Source organism: Panthera onca, chromosome X (genome assembly GCF_046562875.1).
Source record: "Panthera onca isolate mPanOnc1 chromosome X, mPanOnc1 haplotype 2, whole genome shotgun sequence".
Classification (NCBI taxonomy): Eukaryota; Metazoa; Chordata; class Mammalia; order Carnivora; family Felidae; genus Panthera; species Panthera onca.
Genome location: NC_138357.1, coordinates 92167286 through 92190746, shown reverse-complemented (window position 1 = coordinate 92190746; position 23461 = coordinate 92167286). Strand labels below are relative to the sequence as shown.

Genomic DNA, 23461 nt, shown 5'->3' with positions numbered 1-23461 from the left:
ATTCGGCCATCCAGCTGTTCTCACCACCACCATGCTATGAATGCATTTTTGTGGAGAACCTTCTATACACTAGGTCCCATGCTAATGAGACCAGCAATCTGTACCCCTAGACCAAGGAAGAGGACAAACATGGAACATATCCTTTTCCTTGGGGTACGTACTAAAATAAGCGACAGCCGGGTCACTGCAAATTATCAGCCCAAAGCTGGGGCCTTTCCATGCATCTGTTCATAGATCCTTAATACCCCCGTGAGGCAGAGACTGTTGACTTCTCTGGAACTCACTTTTCCCATCTGTGAAATAAACCCAAAAGATTTGCCCCCAGATCTCAATTCATAATAGAAAATAGGCTCGACCCCAAATTCCAGTAAGTTCATTATTACATCATATCAACTCAAAGGAATATTATGTAAGCATTCTTTATGTAGTTATTAAGACTATGGTTAAACATGGCATATATTTTGACATGTTAAATGAAAGAAACACAATACGGAGTTTCATTTCTGCTGTGTTTACCACCTTGTAATATATGTAAAATTGAAATAGATTACAGTTATAAAGAAATTACTGACATAAGAATATAAATCTTCTTAAAAATATGAAGAGTCTACATAGTGAAAGACTTGAAAAATTATAAATATAGAAACATAAAATGAACTATTAAGACAAAAATGAAACTGAATATATTTTTCATGTCAATAAATTTAAATGGGCTAAATTCCTTTATGAAAAGAGTTCTAGGTTGGTTCATAAAATGAGTTTAAACACATAAAAAAAAGTGATTCCAAAAGTTAAAGAATTGGTAAATGTATATTAGGCATACCCAAACCGAAAGGAAGAGAGCTCATGATCTTAATTTCAAATATAATACACTAAGTAGAAACTCACTAATAGCAGGAAACAAAATATATTCTCATTGTCCAAGATAAATCAAGTTGTTAAAAAAAAAAATGAGATCACTGGATCTTCAATTTGCCTCTCCAGATGCACATTCTTTCCTCTTCTATCTTGCTCTGGTGCCCTGGGAAACCAAACTCTTCTGTGGACTATGCCAAATGCATCACTGGGTCCCCTTGTCTCCGGCTCCTGGTTAGGTTCGGTCAGTGGCAGGGTACTAGTGATAGAACAGAGGATGGAAGGAGAATGAGAGCAGAGACTTAATTACAATGTCTCCCTCCCCGCTGAGTTGCTGCAGGTTAGCAAGATCCTTCTACCAAAGCTCCTATCAGGTGGCCCTTTTCACATATGCTCTCCATCTCAAGGTACGCTGACTCTCCTTCTCCTTCACCTTCAGGCCTGTGTGTGGTAATGGCACTCCCTAAAATAGCTGAGTTACTGGGGCGCCTGGGTGGCTCAGTCGGTTGAGCGTCCCGCTTCGGCTCAGGTCATGATCTCACAGTCTGTGAGTTCGAGCCCCGCATTGGGCTCTGTGCTGACAGCTCAGAGCCTGGAGCCTGCTTCGGATTCTGTGTCCCCCTCTCTCTCTGCCCCTCCCCCACTCATGCTCTGTCTCAGAAATAAATAAACATTAAAAAAATTTTTTTAAAAATCGGAGTTACTGTTCTATCCCTTGTGCTTTCCCCTCTACTCTGTCTCTACCATTGTAAATTATCCTTTTATTAATCATTTCTCTTCTGCTCAACATCACTCATCATCAGGGAAATACCAATCAAAACCACAATGAAGAGCACCTGGGTGGCTCAGTGGGTTAGGCATCCTGCTCTTGGTTTTGGCTCAGGTCATGATCTCACGGTTTGTGAGTTCAAGCCCTGCATTGGGCTCCTTGCTGATGGTGCGGAGCCTGCTTAGAATTCTTCTCTCCCCCTCTCTCTGACCCTCCCCAGCTCACATGCTCTGTCTCTCTCTCTCAAAAATAAATAAATAAACTTAAAAAAAACCAACGAGATACTACCTCACATCTGTCAGAATGTCAGAATGGCTAAAAATTAACAACTCAGGGAACAACAGATGTTAGGGAGGATGTGAAGGAAGGTGAACACTTTTGTATTGCTGGTAGGAATGCAAACTGGTGCAGCCACCCTGGAGAACAGTATGGAGGTTCCTCAAAAATTAAAAATGGAACTACCTTACGACCCAGCAATTGCACTACTAGGTATTTATCCAAAGGATACAAAAATGTTGACTCAAAGGGGCTCACGCATCCCAATGTTTATAGCAGCACTAACAATAGCCAAACAACGTGGCTGCAACCAGAGTGTATTATGCTTAGTGAAATAAGTCATTCAGAGAAAGACAAATACCATGTAATTTCACTCATATGTGGAATTTAAGAAACAAAACAGATGAACATAGGGGGAGGGAAGGAAAAATAAGATAAAAACAGAGAGGGAGGCAAACCATAAGAGACCCTTAAAACAGAGAACAAACTGAGGGTCGCTGGAGGGGTGTTAGGTCGGGGGGATGGGCTAGGTGGGCGACAGGCATGCGGGGTGGGGGGCACTTGTTGGGATGAGCACTGGGTGTTATATGTAAGTGATGAACCGCTGAATTCTACTCCTGAAACCATTATTACACTATATGTTAACTAGCTTGGATTAAAATAATTAAAATAAAATAAAATAAAATAAAATAAAATAAAATAAAATAAAATAAAATAAAATTCATCTCTCTTCAAGTTATCCAATTTAAGTATGCCCCACCTGTTTTCTGATGACATGAAACTAAATGTCTTTCATAAGATGGACCTAATATTTACATATCAAACTCTACCTTGGAAATACAGAGGAAACTTTTTTTAGTCCCCATTAAACAATCATGAAGAAAAGGGACCATGTATTGGTTGGTCTATGAGGAAAAACAAAACAAATCAAAACAAAATTTCAGTTAATTCCAAAGGGAGAAAAAAGGACAATAAATATTCTCTTGTTCCAGTTCAATAATACCAGAAATTAAACATACAATCAGAAAATACTATCTATTGGAAATTAAGAAAAAAGTTGTTAGTTGAGTCAAGGAGGAACATACAAGTGAAACTTGGATTCTGAGTTACTAGATACACTGTAATACATGTGTAGAAAAACAAAGACAAGTGTTTTTTGTTTGTTTTTTGGAGTTTTTTTAAGCAGTCAAGGATGAAAGAGCTTACTTAGAAAGATAGAGTGTGGGTTTTTGGCCAGTTATGACAGAAAGAATAGTATTTCCAAAGTGTTGAGGGAAAATATTTGTTACCCTATAATTCTATGTCAGATAAAGGCATTAGAGTTATATGAGAACCAGGAGAGATTACTATTCATTGAAGCTTGGTGAAAGAATAAAAGGAAGGGCTTCAGTAATAATCCAGAAAGAATGTGTAGAATATAAAACACAATGGTGAGCAAAGGAGTTGGAAAGCATGATAGTAATTCTAAGCAATTATCGGATGTTAAGAGAGAAACAAAGTAACTTTCGTGTGTTTAAGACAAGAAGGAGCCAAAAGAAAATAAACCTGAAAATGGGAGAGTAGAGAGTAAGCTCTTAAAATTTTCTGGCTCTTCCTATCCTTTGGACAGAGGCTAGAGATGACGATGACTTCGGATTTTATTTTGCATGTGTGTTAAAATCTATTGCAAAGTCACAAACGCCAATTTACTTAGCATCCAATTGACATTCACAATCTGTATTAGTCAGGCGTTAGCAGATACCCAGCAAATAAAGGCAAAATGGAGGCCAGCCCATCTTCTGAGCTGTACTTCACAGAATAGAAGAAAACACCAACTGCTATTGATACTCAGGATGCTCATTGTTGGCTCCCACGGAGGAATGATATTATATATCGTACTCTCTACTGAATTGCTTTTTTGGTGAGTTACTTGGTGTCAAGGTCAATGGCCTGCATGTCATTGGTAGATTCTCATTCTAAATACTGGACCTGTTCTCAAAATGAAATGCGCATAAATAAAGAAGCAGGCTTGTTGAAAAGATTCAGAGTCACAAAACAAGTATCTGGAGCCTTTGAGACGTAAGAGACTGCTTTCTAATATAGGGCTGTCTGATCGTAAGTTTACTTCATGGGGAACTTCATTTCCCTGTTTTCTCCCACCGGCTTTTCTTATAGCTAACTTGTATCTTTCCAGAGACCAAAACATGACGAGTATTGTGTGTACAACTGTTTTTAGCCCTGGTGAAGAAAGGCCAGCTTCTTTCTGTTCCAAATGAGTCTTCAACTGTCCAACTACCCTGAGTTTCAGAGGCCACGAAAGGCTGGGAGTGGCTGGGAATTTCATCGGATGAACACTTCAGATTGTTCTAGAATGAGATTAATTGCCTTGTCCCCAGGTATAGATGGCACATTTTATTTCTGAGGCCTGCGAAAGAACTCCCATCTTCATTTTAAAGCTGCCTGGGGCCCCAGAAATGCAATGCCTGAACTTATACAAATTGGAAGGAAGATCAGGGAAACTCCCTATTCACATTTCACTGCTTTTTTTTTTTTTTTTCCCTTCCCAGATTCCTGGGATTTTGCTGAGTCTGCTCCTGAAAATGCTTGCTCATCTCCCACACCCCATCTAATTAACTGGAAATTAACCTTCTCATTAACCCACAGATGGGGAAGCCTAGCACACATATTTCAGCATGTGTATAACTCACATGGGCCCTCACGGGCCAGGATTAAAAACTAAATTCCAGTTGATATATGCAGGAGAAATAGAAGATATTTGAAATGGAATTTTCATTTCAGAAATCGGTTGCCGAAACATGTATGCTTTTACGTTAACTAGAAGTCCACACTTGGAATATAATTGTTAATCAAGGAAAAATATTGAGTCATCTCAGGAACCTGATCCAAATTTCCATTGATTTTGCCACATCCTGTGGATCTAACCTACTAGCGAACAACATGCAACCTGTTGCATGCAGGTTGGTTTAACACCGCCCAGGGATCACGGGGATCTTCTATAAACCCATGTCTATACTGAGGCCTTTACCTCTGCTAATTCTCCCCCACGTTCAGGCTCTGTATTTTCCCCTCTGTCAAGCCTTATGTAACACAGCAGCTCTATTTATTGACTGCCCGTCATTTTGGGGGCACTAATTTGAACGAAATTTCTGTTCTTTGATAAGTCCCAGGCAAATCGGCGCCTTCATCAACACCCATGCCTCAATTGCCTCCCACTTTACCTAGCCTTTTGGAGTCCTACTGCCAAAATCCAAGTATAAAGGTGAAAAGAAAGCAGACAATGGGTTTCCAGTTTTATGCTTGTCTTAGCAATTCTGTGAGAGATGTTTTGAAGCTCCTCTTGAAAACTCTGTGCCAAAGACCTGGTAATTGTTTTTTATGGTTTTCCAATGAAGTGTGAAGTCCTTCTAATAGCTGTCAATAGCTTTCTCTTCCCTGTAGCAGTGAACGCTAAGAAAGAGGCCTTTAACAACTGTTCCTGGTTTGTTTTTTGTTTTTTTCCTCTCTCCCATCATGACTACTTTGGTCTGATGTCTGGTTAAAGACAACATTCAGCTTTTTAGCGCTGAATAGACTAAAAGGAGTCCAGGGTGGGTAGAATTAATCATGTTGGATCCCTCCTAAATTTCAAAAGGAAAGAAAATCATCACAGCTAATACATCGCCCACGGTTCAACTCAAAAATCATGGACTTTTACTCTGTGCTGGGCATATTGCTGGGACCTGAGGATACGCAGATAAATAAAGGAAGACGTTGTTCTCAAGTAACTCGCAGGCTAGTGGAGTAGAGAGAGATATAAATGAGAATACTCCAAAATCTATGCTCTGAGGAGAGCGGTAACCAAAAGAAGAGGCTGATTCTAAGGGACTGTGAGCCTCGGTATAACACAGGGGCCAACCTTTAATAGATAAGCGATGAATGTATGTTGAATTAAATCATATCACCTTACTCTTAGTGAGACATCCATAAGGACAGTGAAATAACCTTTAATATGCTGTTACTTTAATAGTGCAGAGTTTACTAAAAGAAAGACAAAGGCATCTTTTTCAGCTTTCCTGGGTATCTCTTCACAGAGATGAGTCGGCAAAACCATCCCTTACAAACCCCTTTAATTTTTTAAGAAGGCGCATAACTTGTTGATAAGTAAATGTTTAATTAGTGTTTGTTATACTTAGCGTAACAGTTTAGGTCAAATTTATGATTCATGAGAGCTGTGTTTTTATGTGCTGTACATGCTCCTTACGGTACATTGGAGTCCCTTCTGTGTAATCAATGTGCACAATATATTTCTGCCCATTATATGGGACTTGACACATAATTGTACTCTTTTCAATTGTTATGGAGGCTTGCAGTTGTTGTATCTTTGCTTCTGTAACAAACTGTGGTCCATGCGTACAATTTATTTTATATCATATTCTTAGTTAGAAAAACAATCTCAATTATTACATTGTTCCTCGAGGAGAAAAGAAGTCCTGTTCCAGGAATCTCTGCTCTCCTCTTCGAAACGCAAGAATGCATTGTGCGAGAAATTGGTGACTACCGATGCAGTCATGTATCACTGGGTATATTTTTCACAGGGATGTCAGAGTTCTTTCCTCAGTCTGAATGAGAACCCTTACAATGACCGGGAGTCATTTTTTTGCCCCCAGCTCCTCTCTCCTGGTGTTTCCTTTACCTGTCCAGCTTCCTCATAGTTGTTGGTAGGTTTTCCCTTGAGACAAAGCTTGGTCTCAATCCCCGGGTCAATGCTGGGTGCCATAAATAGCTGAAGCTCCAGCTCACATCAAGAGGAACTTAGAATTCAGTTTTAATGCAACACACTAAGAGTCAGGTATGCTAGGAATGCGTATTCTCCTCTAATCCCTATGCAGCAGCCCAGCCAAGTTAGCCCCCAAGTCTCGCCATGAATCCACCTACCACTTAACTGGGTTGAGATCCTGCTAAATTCTTGTCAAGCTCCTCCCTTAAGTTACCAGATCTCACTCCCAATATCCTCCACCACCACCTGAGGTCTACCTTTGAATGGACAGTGTTCAGAAACATGATGTCATCAACTTTTGTCCAACTAACCCCTGCCACCTGACATCCACACTGGACTTTCCCAAAGACCTTACCCTGGGCCCCCAGGGTCAGAATGCCTGACATGCTATATATGCCCTTAGGACACTGGATTTCTCTGTCTAGCCATCCTTCCCAGGGCAAGCCTCGGTAATCTTCCCAGACTTACTTGTCCTTGGTTTGTCTCCTTTTCTACTAACTCATGCTTCTGACGTACCAAGATGCCTCATAGCAGCACTCATTGGACCTTGGTTCCACAGATATGAACATTCTATTAACCCTATGCCCTGCACAATATCTAGCACAGGATGGAGCACCCAGAAATTTCTGCTGGGAGCATACTTGGCCCCCAAACAGGGGGCTTGTCTGCAGATCCTGGCTCAGGAACTTGGGGCAAACGGCAGAGAATATGTAAATTAAACACTAAACATTATGAGTTTATAACTTAATGGAGAAAAGGAGATCAACCCACAGGAAATGAGAATGAATAATGCAGACTGTCTGGGCCTCGTGTTTTCTATGGAGATAAATGTTACCCTTTCCTACTCAGTCACTCAAGCAAGAAAATAGGCTACCTCACTTCTTTTTGCCCCTACTCACTTTATGGGTGATCAAGTACCACCAACTCCTCATCTTTTTTTATTTTATCTTTTTTTCCCTCTTTTTCAAGTTTTTATTTAAATTCCACTTAGTTAACATACAATGTAATATTAGTTTCAGGTGTACAATTTAGTGATTCAACACAAGCGTAAAATACCCAGTGCTCATCATAACAAGCGCCCTCCTTAATGCCCATCACTCATTTAACCCATCCCCCTACCTACCTGCCTCCATCAACCCCTCAGTTTGTTCTCTCTCGTCAAGAGTCTCTTGTGGTTTGTTTCCTTCTCTTCTCTTCCCCCCACCCCCGCTTTCCCGTATGTTCACCTATTTTGTTTCTTAAATTCCACATGAGTGAAATCATATAGTATTTATCTTTCTCTGACTGACTTATTTTGTTAAGCATAATAAACTCTAGTTCCACCCAGGTTGTTGCAAATGGCAAGATTTCATTCTTTTTGATCATTGAGTAGTATTCCATAATATATATATATATACCACATCTTCTTTATGCATTCATCAGTCAATGGACCTTTGGGCTCTTTCCATAATTTGGCTATTGTACATAATGCTGTTATAAATATCAGGATGCATGTATCCCTTCAAATAAGTATTTTTGTATCCTTTGGGTAAAAAGCATGTATTTACCCAAAGGATACAAAAATACTGATCTGGATCACAGGATAGTTCTACTTGGAACTCTTTCAGGAGCCTCCACACTGTTTTTCAGAATGGCTACACCAGTTTGCATTCCCACCCACAGCAATACCTCATCTTTTTTTTTTTTTTAAAGTTTATTTATTTATTTTGAGAGAGAGCGAGAGAGCAGGGCAGGGGCAGAGAGAGGGAGAGGGAGAGGGAGAATCCAGGACTCACTGAGTCTGACACGGGGTTCGATGCCATGAACCACAAGATCATGACCTGAGCTGAAATCAAGGGCCAGACACTTAACCGACTGAGCAATTCCAGGTGCCCCAGCAATTCCTTTTCCTTAATGTCTCTCATATTTATCCTTCTTTTCTACCGTCAAAGCTACTACCTCAACTAAGCTCATAACTGTTCACTTGAACTATTGTTATAGCCACCTAGTTGACCTCCTTGCCTTCAAATTTTTCCTATCCTATCTATTCTTCATTTAGCTGTTTTAATGACATTTCTTTTTTTCATTTATGCTGTTTAAAGCTAGCTATTTTTAATTATTTTTTAACCCAAAGACACACATTATTCGGTCTAACACTGCAGAATAGCAAGAATGGAAAATAATTCTCCCTGCTACCTCAGATGTTCATTTCTTTCCAGTGGTGATTCCAGAACATAGGAGAGCTTTCCTCATCTCCCATTCCTTTCTCGAGGCACTTCCATCTGCTTTTGTTCCTATCATTCGATGGAAAAGGCTCTCACCAAGGACAATGGTAATATCCATGTTTTTAAATGCAACAGAATTGAGACTTGCCATCTCAGCAGCATGGTGGCTCTATTGGCTATAGGTTCCTTTAAGAAACTCTCCTTAGGCTCTGTATTTATTTCCTTTTGGTGCAGTAACAAATGCCCACCAATCTGGTGGCTTAAAACAACACACATTCATTCTCTTCCACTTCTGGAGGCTAGAAATCCAAAATCAGTTTCAATGGGCTGAAATCAAGGTATGGACTCTAGGGTAGGATCCATTCCTTTGCATTCTCTCTCTCTTTCTTTCTGGTTTATTTATTTTGAGAGAGAGAGAGATGTGGGACAGGTGGGGGGGTAGAGAGAGAGAGAGAGAGAGAGAGTCCCAAGCAGGTTCCACACCATCAGCACAGAGCCTGGTGCAGGGGCTCAAACCCCCAACAGTGAGATCATGACTTGAGCCAAAATCTAGAGTCGGACACTTAGCTGACTGAACCACCCAGGCACCCTATGTTTTTTTTTCTCTCTCTCTCTCTTTTTTTTTTTTTTTAGCTTCTGAACGCTGCCTGCATTCCTTGGTTCATGGTCCCTTTCTCCATCTTCAAAGTCAGCCATGCAACATCTTGCTTCATTTGTCATCCTTGCCTCTTCTACAGTCCAATCTCTTTCTCCCTCTCTCTATAAGGATGCTGGATCATTCCTTGGGTGCTAAATGTAATCATAAATGCCTTTATAAAGAAAGGTTGTGTGATGGTTAATTTTGTGTCAACTGGGCTAATGGATGCCCAGATAGCTGTTAAAAACGTTACTTCTGATTGTGCTTATGAGGGTGTTTCTGGAAGAGATTAGCATTGATTCAGTAGATTGAGTAAATACATCCACCCAAAGCAGTGTGGGTGGGCATGATCCAATCCATTGAGGGCTCACATAGAATAAAAAAGTGAAGGAAGGGCAAATTCTTTTTCTCTCTTCTTGAGCTGGGATGTTTATCTTTTCCTGCCCTAAGACATCAGAGTTCCTGATTCACAGGCTTTCAGACTCAGACTGAATTATACCACTGGCTTTCCATGGGTCTCCTGATTCATAGACAGCAGACTGTGGGGCTTTTCAGCCTCTATAACCACATGAGCCAATTTCTATAATAAATTTCTTCTTGTATATATCTCTATATATATTGTATTTGTTCTGTTTCCCTGGAGATCCCTGACTAATACAGACTGTGTTCTCCTTATATATTTGCTATTTATGAATCATAGTTCTTTTGAGGAAGTAGATTTTTAAATAAATTAATTTAATTTTGATACATTCAAATTACATCAAAGAAACATATTATTAAAGTAAATATTGTGAAACATAACCCACACAGAAATAAGTGCAAAAACCATACATCCCCCTCTTTGTTAAATTTTCCCCCAAGCGTCTTAACTTGTACAGTTCGAGATCTTTTATTCCTTTTGAGAAAGAGGAAAGCAGTGCTTGACATCCGGGAACTGGCTTGGCCCTTTCCTGGTGAGTGTAAACAACAACAATTTCATAGAACACCAACGCCAGACAAGACCATTCTGCAACCCCGATCAAGACAAAGGCCAGACCACTCTGCAATCATGTCTGAACGCAGACGGAAACACGAACTCTTCCAAAGCACAGAAGTGACCCCTCTCCCAGCCAGCATGAGTGACTGCTGTTTCCTTATCAATTAGAGCTTTGGCCTCACTTGAATCTCCTCTCTTTCTAGAGATGGATTAAGATACTCAATCACAGAATTACCCTCGTTTCCGGACAGCATGGGATCCTGAGCAAAGTCTCATTTGGACTCTATCCCGAAGCCCCAGACGCAAGCCTGAATCGTGTAATAAGTCCCTGCTACCACCGTCTTGCTGAGATCATCCCTTGTGGCCTGCATCCTGCATATTCTCCTTCACAACAATGAGCCACAAACTTAACTTGTCCACCTCTAGGTATGTTCATGATGGTCTTTGCCTAAAGGGCACTGACATTTTCCAATGTCAGTGACATTTTCTAAACAGTGTTTTCTAAGTGATTTATTGTATTTTATGTTTTATTTTTATTTAATTCTAAGCGACTTGTATTTGTGCAAAGACAGCCCACATTTTGTGTGCGTGTACTAATTACACTGGTTTTGCGAATAGTCTCCTTTGCTAATTTTCCTTCTTGCTTAAGGTTTCAAAACTTACACTCACAAAATCGTGGCCAAAAAAAACATTCTACCTTCTCTTTTCCAATATTGATTCCTCGGATTCCTTTTTCTTATCTACTTGTATTGACTCGTACTTGCAGAACGGAACAGATATTTCTGATGATAATGGGCATCTTTGCCTTGTCTTTGCTTTATTGGGAATTTATTGAGTTTCTCACGATTAAGCATGATGGTACCCTTTGGTTTGAGATATGCATCGTGTAAGGAATTATCCTCGTTCAAATTCTGGCTCTGCTACTTACGTGCTGTGACTTTGTCCAAGCCACTTAAATTTTTAGTACTAATTTCTTCATCTGAATATTATGGCAATAATAACACTACCTCATAGGGCTTTGTCAGCATGAAATTCATTAAAAACTGTTAAAAGTATGAAAAAATGCTTAGAATAGTGTTTGGTTCATACTAATTGCTATATACATGCTTAATTATATAATTTCAATATAATGTAGCATAATATAATACAATATGATAAACAATACATAACATAATAAAACAATGATATTTCATATATTATATAAGTGCTATGTATTATCACTCTATTCTGATTAAGTTAAAATTTTTTTTTTAATTTTTTTTTTTATTTTTGAGACAGAAAAAGACAGAGCATGAATGGGGGAGGGTCGGAGAGAGGGAGACACAGAATCCGAAGCAGGCTCCAGGCTCCAAGCTGTCAGCACAGAGCCCCACGCAGGGCTCGAACTCACAGATCCTGAGATCATGACCTGAGCAGACGTCGGATGCTTAACCGACTGAGCCACCCAGGCGCCCCCTAGTTAAGTATAGAGATACTCATAGCATTTCTCCCTGGATGGATTTATTTTTCTTAAACATCCATCTGATCATGTTGCAACCCTGTCTGGACTCATCTTACCTGCAAAAGATGATGTGTAATTCCTTAGCAAGAAATTCAAGAACTTCCATGATATAACCCCTGCTTGAATTTCCAACCTCAACTACTTCCTCCCTGTACTCTGTGCTTTGGATTTATTAAAGAATATGCTCCATAAAAAGTGTAAATGCAATATAAGTATTCCTATGATTTTTTTTTTTCCCTGAGAGTTTTAGCAGTAGAAGATGTGGAATTTTATCACATTCTTTTGGGGCATGTGTAGAGATATTTATGTGATATTTTTCCTTTGAACCATCTTTTACAGCACGTATCTCACTGGGATGCCTGGGTGGCTCAGTCAGTTGAGCGTCTGACTTAAGCTCATGATCTCATGGTTCGTGGGTTCGAGCCTCAAGTCCGGGCTCTGCGCTGACAGAGAGGAGCCTGCTTCAGATTCTCTGTCTACTTCTCTCTCTCTGCCCACCGCCCCCCCCCCCCCCCGGCTCCGCTCGGGTTCTCTTTCTCTCAAAAATAAATAAACAAACATTGAAAAAAAAAAAAAAACCACATGACACGATCATATGGACACAACACTAGCAGCAAAGCAAGACATTCAGGACCTTTCATGATCTAACTCTGCTTTTGGAGACTTGACTGTGGTCCTGTAAATAGGTTTTAAAATTTTCTCTTAATCCCAAACAATTTTCACCAGGCTGTGATTTTTCAAGTTTTTCCTACTTTCTTGTGTTCCTGGTGTTGGCATCACTTCTAAGACAAAAGCATAGCATTATAGGTGTTGGCGTTTATTGATCTGAAACCTTTTTAATTTTTTGGAGAAGTCTCTTGCCAACCTTGTGTTCCTTCTTTGGGGCCCAGATGCCACTTGGTTAAGTGCGCATTAGTACGACTTCTCCGCTCACATGTAAAAATTCCATATGTATTTTAAAAAAAGGCTCTCATTTCAGCACTTAGGTCCTTGTTCTAGGAGTTTCCTGTTTACCAAGCATACATTATAGACAACTAAACAGTATTTGGAGATCCCCTCAGGGCTGCCTGAAAATTCCAAGGTATATTAAAATCGCGTCAACAATACTTTGCCCTTTCATAATATATTATGTGAAGGTTTATAATCTCTCCAAGGGAAACACAATTAATTTTTCGATGTTTTTCCCTTGTGAGAGAGGAGAGCGTAATAAATACTCCTTCTCTGTACCTTTGGAGATAATTGGCTGGAAGATGATTGGGTGAAAATTGTTTTCTCACTCAAGGTCACTCTGCTGCACATTAGCACCACTGAGGCATGCTTGTGAATACCAGGAACATGCCCTTCAGACAAAGATTAATTAGATGCAAAAGTTAAAAGAGAGAAACAGATGAATCCTCAGCATGGCTTTCAGAATACAAGAAGTGCAGTCCATGTTAATGGCTGAGCTAGTTTTCAAAGCTAGCCTTTTGAACTCATCTTATTATGTATCTAGTTTAAAAGGCTTGTATTCCTATTAATAATGAGATTTTAAAATGAAAGGGAGCCACATAATGATCTAGCATTCATGCAAAGGAAATAATTATTTACCATAAAAGAATTAATTCACCAATGTCACCTAAGGAGCCAAACTGAGACGAAACCCCTGCTTTGCTCATTGTCTCCCATCTGCTTACAACCTCCCATTGTACTGGAAAGGCCTTCACCAGGATTGCAAAGATGAGTATAATGTGGTCCCACTACTTGATGGCACACTTTTTAAGAGCAGCAATGAGGACAAAGATACAAACATCTTTGATAAAAGGGAGACGATGGCGGGGCCAGAAGAGAAATTTGAAAAAAGGGAACGATTACTCTCCTTGTTTTGCTCTACTGATGCTTTATCTTGCTTCACCATTTTATCAAAGCCTTTGTAAGTTACAGGAGTTAAAAAACATTACATAACAAGTCAAATAATACAGAGGACATAACAGGACATAGTTCATAATCTGCCCCTCCATCCCTTCCATCTCCAACCCTGTTCAAGGTAACCAATGTCAAATATACAAGTTCCTTGTATAACTTCTGTACCTTTCTAGATGCTCATATTAAAATATCCCAACTTATTTTATTCTTTTACTCAAAAAACGGAATAATCCTATGTATCTTTTCATGCAACTTCCTTTTCTTTTCTTTTTTTTAGGTTTATTTTTATTTATTTTGAGAGAGAGAGAGAGAGAGAGAGAGAGAGCAAGCAGGGGAGGGGCAGAAAGAGAGGGGGAGAGAGAGAATCCCCAGCAGGCTCCGCACTGTCCACGCAGACCCCCATGTGAGGCTCGAACCCACAAGCCGTGAGATCGTGACCTGAGCTGAAGTCAAGAGTCAGACACTTAACTAACTTGGCCACCCAGGAGCCCCCCTTCCTTTTCTTTTTAACTCTAGTTTAAGGTATAAAGAACTAGAGACACCAATGCAGTTCAGTGGAGGAAATCGGAGTCTCTTCAGTGAACAAGAAATGAATGGGTCTGGAGCAATTAAATATCTGTATGGAAAAACAATGACCCTTGGCCATCTCTACCTCACATAGGTAAAAATTAATTTGACATGGATCACAGATTTAAGTATTAAAGCATAGGAAAATGCGTAAGAGAATGTTGCGAGTATATGAATATATGACCTTGGAATTGGCAGTTTCAAAACAGAACAGAAAAAAACACTAATCATAGATGAAAAAAGAATTCATAAGTTGAACACACACACACACACACACCCTTTCTGCTTGGATCTCCAAAGCAGATACACTCATGTGTACTTTTATCAGTAGCGTCTGAGGGAAGCAGTGGCCCCCCACCTTGATTGACACATGGTGTTATAAGGCTTTTAAACTTTGCTGTTATTGTTGTGGGTTCTGTTTTCATTTTAGCCATTCTGGTTGATGTGAATCTCATGGTGGTTCCAATTGTAGACTTTTTGGTAACTACTGAAGGTGGGCACCTTTTCATTGGCTGCTATTTGGATATTTCCTTTTGTGAAATTTCCATTAAGGCCTTTTATTCATAAAAAATAAGAGAAGATAATGAGTTTCAGTTTCTTATTGATTTTGGAGGTTTTGGTTTTTGATTTAAACAACAGAAGTTTATTTCCTCACGGTTTTGGAGGCTGGAAGTCCAAAATCGACGTTGTCAGAAGTGTTGGTCTCTTCTGAGGCCTCTCTCCTTGCCTTGCAAATGGCCTTCCTCTCCCTGTGTCCTCACATGGTCTTTCCTCTGTGTGTATCTATGTCCTAACCTCCTCTTCTTATATGGAGCATCAGATTGGATGAGGGCCCTCATATGACCTTACTTTATCAGTCCTTTAAAGTCCCTATCTTTGAGGGCACTTTTAACATTGATTTATTTTTGAGACAGAGAGAGACAGAGCGTGAACAAGAGAGGGTCAGAGAGAGAGGGAGACACAGAATCTGAAACAGGCTCCAGGCTCTGAGCTGCCAGCACAGAGCCCGACTTGGGGCTCGAACCCACGGACCACGAGATCATGACCTGAGCCGAAGTTGGACGCTTAACCGACTGAGCCACCCAGGCGCCCCAGAGGGCACTTCTAAAATAATGTTCAGACTATATATATATGTTCAGAATATATACATATGTATATGTGTATATATATATATGTATATATCCTAAATATCTTTTTCCAGTCCAGATCTTGCTTCACCATCTTAATACAGTCTTTTGATAAAGAGAAGTTCCTAATTTTAATGGAGTACAATGAGCCAATCATTTCCTTTATTGTTAGTGCATTTTGTGGGGGCTAGCTAAGCCTTCCCCAAATCTGTAGGCAGGCAATCAGGAAGGCAAGGTCATGAGCAGGCTGGCACCCCACAGGCATGGGCTGTATAGTTCATGAGCCGCAGGCAGGCAGGCAGCCAGGCAGGATGGGAAGATCACCAGCAGGCGGGAACAGCACCGCATGAGTAAAGCTTATTGTCCATAGACAGCAGGTTGGAAGGAAGATCCAGGAAGGACAGGAGAGCCATTGCAGACCCAGGCACTATATGGAAACTCTGAGCTCGGGAAAGCCCTAAGCCCTTTATTAAAGGTCTTCCAACAGATTAATCAGACCCACAAAGAAAATGTCCCTTTTGATTGACTTAAAGTCAACCGATTATGAACTTGAATCACATTTGCAAAATCCCTTCACAGCGGCACCCACATCAGGTCTGTGTGTGCCACAAAAGGGGTATTGCCTCCCTCCCGTTCCTCACCTCTTGCCAGAGCATCTCCCTTGAAACTGTGATTCAGCCCAGTCAACACATCAAATAACGATCACAGATATTCTCAAATGTTATCTTGTAGAATCGCAACATCCAATATGGAACCGCAAGTTTAAATGCGGCTGTTTTAATTGAAATCAATTGAAATGAAGTACAACGAAGAACCCAGTTTCTCAGTCACACTAGTCCAGCTCCAAGTACTCAACAATTACATGTGGAAAGTTCTATTGGATAGTGCTATTTCAGAAACTTTATTGCTTTGCCTTATCTCCCATTTGGAGCTCATTTTTCAATAGAGGATGAAACGGGGGGGGGGGGGGGTCAAGATTTATTTATTTATTTTTCATCTGGAAAGCTAATTCATTGAGCCAGCATTGTTTATTGAAAATCCCACCCATTCTTACTCCATTTCAGCGACTGGTACCTTTGTTATATATTGGGTGACCATGTGTGTAATCTAGATGATCTATTTCTCGTTTTATTCAGTTCTGTTTGTCTGTTAGTGTATCCTTATACCAATGCTACCCTTTCTTAATTCCTGTCTCTCTATTATAAGTATTGATATTGGTAATGAAAGCTCTGCTATTGCTTTTCTTCTCCAAGATGGCATTGGTGGCTTTTGACCATTTGCATTTCTAAACATCAGCTAAACTTGCACAAATAATCTTCTTGGGTTTTCATTGGGATTGCATTGAATCTAAAAATCTGTATTAATTTGGGGGCATTAATAGGCATTTTATTTTGAATTTCAGTGCTGTTAACTACTGTCCAGTTTGTGCAGTTAGGCTCTTACACACATTCCCAGTAGCAATATGTGAAGTGTCTACTTCACTGTGCTCTCATCGCCACTGAATATCATCAGTCTTTAAAAATATATATTATCTGATATGAAAATATCTTGCTGGGGGGGGGGAGCGCCTGGTGGCTCAGTCGGTTAAGCGTCTGACTCTTGATTTTGGCTCAGGTCGTGATCTCACGGTTCGTGGGTTTGAGTCCATGTCGGGTTCTGTGCTGACAGCACGGAACCTGCTTGGGATTCTGTCTCCCTCTCTCTGTCTGCCCCTTCCCTGCTCATTTTCTATCTCTCTCTCCCAAAATAAATAAATAAACATTAAAAAAAAAAAAGAAAATATCTTGCTGGTGTAATCTGAATTCTCCCAACTTCTCATAAGGCTGAGCATCGTTTAATATCCCATTTTAATTTCCTTTTCTATGAATTGATTTTTTTTTTTTTTTTTACTTAACGTTATTTGTGCTAATTCAATGGTAGGTCTCTTTGTATATTGTGGATGGAGTGGATACTATGCCATGCCACCCAGATGCCCTTTAAGGAATGAATCACTTATTCCACCATCTGCCTGGAGTGTTGGCTACTAGCAGGTGACAGCCGTGCCCTCTCTGGGAATTATTGCTGGTCAGAAGATGCGGCATCACCTAAGGTTATATTTCATAACTGGTTGATGCTGGCATACAAAGGCATGGTTTCTTATCAACTGACGAATGGATAAAGAAGATGTGGTTTATATGTATAATGGGATACTACTTGGCAATGCAAAAGAATGAAATCTGGCCATCTGCAGCAACGTGGATGGAACTGGAGGGTATTATGCTAAGTGAAATAAGTCAGGCAGAGAAAAGCAGGTACCATATGTTTTCATTCATATGTGGATCCTGAGAAACTTAACAGAAGACCATGGGAGAAGGGAAGGGGGAAAAAAGTTACAGAGAGGGAGGAAAGCAAACTATAAGAGACCCTTAAATACTGAGAACAAACTGAGGGTTGATGGGGGGTGGGGGAGAGGGGAAAGTGGGTGATGGGCATGGAGGAGGGCACCTGTTGCGATGGACCCTGGGTGTTGTATGGAAACCAACTTAACAATAAATTATATTTAATATAAAAAAAACCCCAAAAATCCCAAAGGCATGGTTTCTTTGCCTAAAGGTGGGACATCTCTGAAAGGCCATCCTGGCTTCAGAGTATCCCCATTGGATTAGCTGAAGTTGCTAGGGCAACTGTATCACAATTCAACCTCTTCCTCTGCCCAGTCTTGCTTCCCTTGCTCTCCTGCAGGTATGTGATCCAAGAACATTCCCCGATAAACTTTTGCATGCAAATCTCAGAGTCTCAGAGTCTTTTTCTCTGGAAATCTGATCTGTGACAGCCCATACAGGAAGTGATCGTTGGTAACACAATCTAAAATGATATTTTGAAGATGGATCATCTGCAGGCTGGCTGGCAATATAGCTTCCAACACTGGTGGTAGGTGGATGGAAAGCCCCTGGGATGTTGTGGTTGTATAATTGTTAAAATTTACACCAGTGGTAAACTCGTGTGGGATAGTGATGGAGTAGAATGCACCAATGGGTACAATGTCTCAGGCATTTGGGATATTCGAGGAAGTAGTAATTTCAAGGATTTGGGATTGGATGGCTTTTGGGGGCCATTGCATTGGATAAAGTCAATGCAATCCTGAAATAGATGAATCAGTAATTAAAAAGCTACATGACTAAGTCAGGTGGTCTCATTGGTAGCATAGAAAGAGTCTGTCCTTCTACAGCTGTGGGGCAGAAAAGGTGGAGGACCAGGCCCTGGACTTAATTACTAGAGTAGCAAAGCTCTACAGGAACTGAATTCTAGAAGGGCAGCGTTGAAAGGGCACAGGTCAGAGAGCCATAAGAATTTTTAGGTGAGTTTGAAACCATCATACGGTTTAAATAAACAGGTACGCATGAGTATAAATTTTAGCTCTCCCATTTAATCTATTTTGACCCAATAGACATAGGTATCATAGGTATGGAAATTAGGGTAATCTGACTGTATTATTATAAAATTATTTATCTCTTGTTATTTGCAAGTGTATTGGCCATTCCACTTTGGTATTCTCTTACCATTTTCCCTCATGAGCAGGGAAGGGGCAGAGACAGAAGGAGACAGAGGATCCGAAGGATCCACACTGTCAGAACAGAACCTGATGCGGGGCTCGAACTCACAAACCATGAGATCATGACCTGAGCTGAAACCAAAGGTCAGATCCTCAACCGACTGAGCCACCTGGGTGCCCCCATTATGCAATTTTTGAGATGTGTCATGTGTCAGCAACACTTGGAGGATAAAGATTCAGGAAAATCTTTCTAAAGGGTCAGAATAAAAAAAAACTTTTTATAGTCAGAGAAAACATAGCTCCCTGATGTTTTTCAATACAAATAATCAACTCCCAATTATGGAAAACCTGAAAAACAAGAACATTCACTCTAAAGGACAAGTGCATGTGGAAAAAAAGAAAGAACAACATGGGATTAAGAAAAGGAAATTAATATTAAATCAAAAGTAAAATGACAGTGTGGAGTCAACAGGGTCCTGGAGTTTTGTTACCCAGACTCCTTCACAGGACATAAATCTAAATTGAAATGAACAATTTCCTAAAAGTCAATATTGACAGAATAATAGAAAAGACTGCATTTACTTGCCTCACGAGTCCAATGTAAGACCTTTTTGTAATCACACAAGTCAAAAAGATATTGCTTCTTAGTTTCCCATTCTCCTACTTTTTAAAAAAATTAAACCAGAAATACAGAGATGCCAATAAAAATTAATATTGCAAATCCTTCAGGGAACTGTATTTTTCTAAATGCTAGACTTTCAGAAGATGAAATGACCTGAAATCCCTAGAACATTGAGTGTGCTAGGACAGAAAGATCATCTGAGAACACAGTTTTCTTATTATTTGGTATAACTCCAGGGTGAGCTGTACAAAGTGTATGGATAAAACCATATTCAAATATTCACTAGGCTTTTTATTTTAAAGATGAGGAAAAATGATGGCACCTGATATTATCTTATGTAACCACACTGTAGGAGCAAAAACTCCAGTATCGATGAGCATTGCGCTATATGAAAACGTATTTGAAAGAGACCAAGTTGTCACCGTTTTTCATTCTATTAATGTCTGCTTTTTAGCGACTTCATTGAATATTAGAAACCTTTGCACAGAGTGATATCAGGTGGAAAATATGACTCTCCATTTAGAATTTAAAATGATCTTGACTCCAAAAGCGTCGATTATTCTCTATAGAATTTCCACAGAGTGACTCTAACAGCTTTTTAGCTGACTTTATTCCGTCTGGCTTTGAAAAACAAATGTAAATTAAAATCAGAATATAGGTACAGGAATTGGCTTTGTTAATGTTTTCACAGTCACTTTGTGGAGTCTGGCTCATCACTGTGGTTCCCCAGGGCACTGTACTTACTGTAATGTTAAGGCCCTGGGAGAAATTTAGAGTTTCTTTCATTAAGCCTCCTGCTCCTTCCTTTCCTCAGCTCCCCCGTCACTGTAGTTTCTGACGTTCAAGTCCTGGGAAAACTATACATAGACAAAGGCATGTAGGAATTGCCGACTGAGCTTTCCATTTGGCACTGTCTTGCCTGGCTTTTTTTCAACATTTTGTGAAAAATAAATGGGTCAATTAACTACATTTCTGTGAGTATTACGAATCCAGTTGCTCTTACAGGAAAAAAAAAAGGCTAACTGATCTTTTCAGGCTGTAATACAGACTCGTATTAAGATAATTTGTGTTGAAATGATCCATCAGCAAGATTTTGGTGACTGTTGGGGGGCGGGGTTAGATATCTGGGGCATGTCCTTCTCTCAGGAAGTGTCCAGTCTCAAGTGAGCAGCTAGAGAAATTTACGGTGAACTGAACAAGTGTAGATGAATAAAATTATCAAAAGATAATTAGACCCCGTCAAATGCTGGCATGCATCGTAATCCCTTGGAAGGCTTGTTAAAACACCGATGACTGGGTCCACCCCACTATTTTTGATTTAATAGCCCTAGGGTGGAGCCTGACAATTTGCGTTTCTAACAACTTCCCATTTAATGTTGAGGCTGCTGGTCTGGTGACCACTCTGATTACAGAGTCTGAGAATTTGCTCTAATTAGAGATAGAGATCTGATAAAAAGAAACCTGCATTTATAGGGGACCAACATGTGGCAACACCAGTATGAGTCATGCAGGAAAAAGGGGATAGAACTTTTGCAAACCTTTTTCCTGTAAACATCTCTTTTTAAAATTTTTTGCAATGTTTATTTATTTATTTTGAAAGAGAGAGATAAAGAGTGAGCAGGGGAGGGGCAGAGAGAGAGGGAGACAGAATCTCAAGCAGGCTTCACACTGTCAGCACAGAGCCCGATGTGGGGCTCGAACCCAGAAACCATGAGATCATGACCTGAACTGAAATCAAGAGTCGGACACTTGACCGACTGAGCCACCCAGGCGTCCCCCTTTCCTGTAAACTTCTTGAGTTTGGTGTGAGCTCAATGAGTTTAAGTAGCATCATATCCATTTTATTGATGAGCAAAGAGAGGCTAAGGCAGACTAAGCGACTTATCTAAGGCTGCACAGCCAATCCAGTGCAGACCTCCTGCTCCAACCTAACCCACTTGGTATTAGTACTATTTTTACACATCTCTGTGCAGACGTGTGTTGGGATGAAGTGTTGGGAATAATATAGAGTCCCGGAGGAGGTCAGGCTCCCAGGGAAATTTGAAAGTTGTAAATGATAGAAAGCAGTGTGAATGCATTGGGCAGCCATGGGCAAAGACGCATAAGAACGGAACATCAATGTATAGGAGAGGGCAAATAGAGATCTCCAACTACGGATGTAGCAAGAGCTGGAGGCGAGAGACAGATCAAAAGTAGCTAAGGAAGGGCCCTTAGAGCCAAACTGCTACCGGGGCTAGAGTGTCACACAGGAAGTGCCTAAAGCTTTCTTTTGTATACAACTGAAAAACCTATTCTTAGATTGGGGCCAATCTGGAAAGAGTGCTGCTGATAAAAGCACAGGTAATTATACCAGTGTCCCCACCCCATTACTCTACTGGGGCTGATTGCCGAAGCTGCAAGAGGGAAGCTTAGGAAGAGGTCAAAGGAGGAAAAACCATGAAAATAAACAACTAAACCATTCACAAGATAGTGAGTAAATAACAGAAAGCGCCAAGAGTGTTCAGAATATTTTTCTGGAATTGATGGCCTATGGTTTCTAATAATTCACTGTAATTAGTGATGAAGTTCTGATACAAAGAAACCCCGTGTTACAGATGAAGGACCCATTTGGGGCCAAAGCAAAACGAACCTTGCAAGGAAGAATGAGCAGAACTCGTGCAAGGAGAGGAAAGGATCATCAAGGATTCCATCAAGGATTTCATCACCGTCTAGATGGAAGCAATGCCCTCAACCAAAGTCACAATCTTCTGGCTAAAAAATGCAGCTAACATTTGATGGTGAATTCCTCTGAGAGGGCTTCCTAAGACGGTCCCTTAATTTGGTAGTTACATTTGTTGATAGACATGATGCCTCAAATTAAGGGACCGTGTTAGGAAGCCCTCTCAGAGGAAGACTTTTTTAAGCTACAATTCCTGAGTGCATGTTCTATGGTATGAATATTGATTCTCAACCACCTATTATTAATTCATATGGGAGGGAGGACCCAAAATTATTTCTCAGAAACTTCAGGGCCTTCTCTGCATATTTGACCACCTCTATGTGCAGCTGAGTACTCGCCTGGCTTTGCATGAGTTCCACGTTTTATATTTTTAACTTTTATATGTTTATTCCACCAGCAACACAGAATATCTGTACTTCAGGTATATTCAAGGAATATAACCTTGAATTCATTTTTTTTTAATTTTGAGAGAGAGAGATAGTGAGTGGGATAAGGGTAGAGAGAGAAGAAGAGAGAGAATCCCAAGCAGGCTCCGAGCTGTCGGCGCAGAGCCCTATGTGGGGCTCAAACTCACAAACCGCAAGATTGTGACCTGAGCCAAAATCAAGAGTCGGACGCTTAACTGACTGAGCCCAAATCTTGATTTCATTTTTTTTTTTTTTTTAAATTTTTTTTTTTCAACGTTTTTTATTTATTTTTGGGACAGAGAGAGACATAGCACGAATGGGGGAGGGGCAGAGAGAGAGGGAGACACAGAATCAGAAACAGGCTCCAGGCTCCGAGCCATCAGCCCAGAGCCTGACGCGGGGCTCGAACTCATGGACCGTGAGATCGTGACCTGGCTGAAGTCGGACGCTTAACCGACTGTGCCACCCAGGCGCCCCTTGATTTCATTTTTAACTAATATTATCAAAAAGCTCATTCTACGAATGAAGGAAAATTAAGAGACATGCAAACTCCCACTTCTCTAAAAGATATAAAATTTATCCTTGGATTAACTTAGGTCTTCAGAGAGCCA

At 40.3% G+C, this 23461-nt stretch overlaps 1 long non-coding RNA gene across 1 annotated transcript in view; it reads right to left on the bottom strand.

The window, feature by feature from the left end:
- Positions 1-961: 961 nt before the first annotated feature.
- LOC145714265 (uncharacterized) overlaps positions 962-23461 on the bottom strand; it is a 131202-nt gene continuing 108702 nt past the window's right edge. The window contains exon 3 of the long non-coding RNA XR_014136823.1: positions 962-1114. This is a non-coding gene — a long non-coding RNA (uncharacterized LOC145714265). The remainder of the gene's footprint in view (positions 1115-23461) is intronic.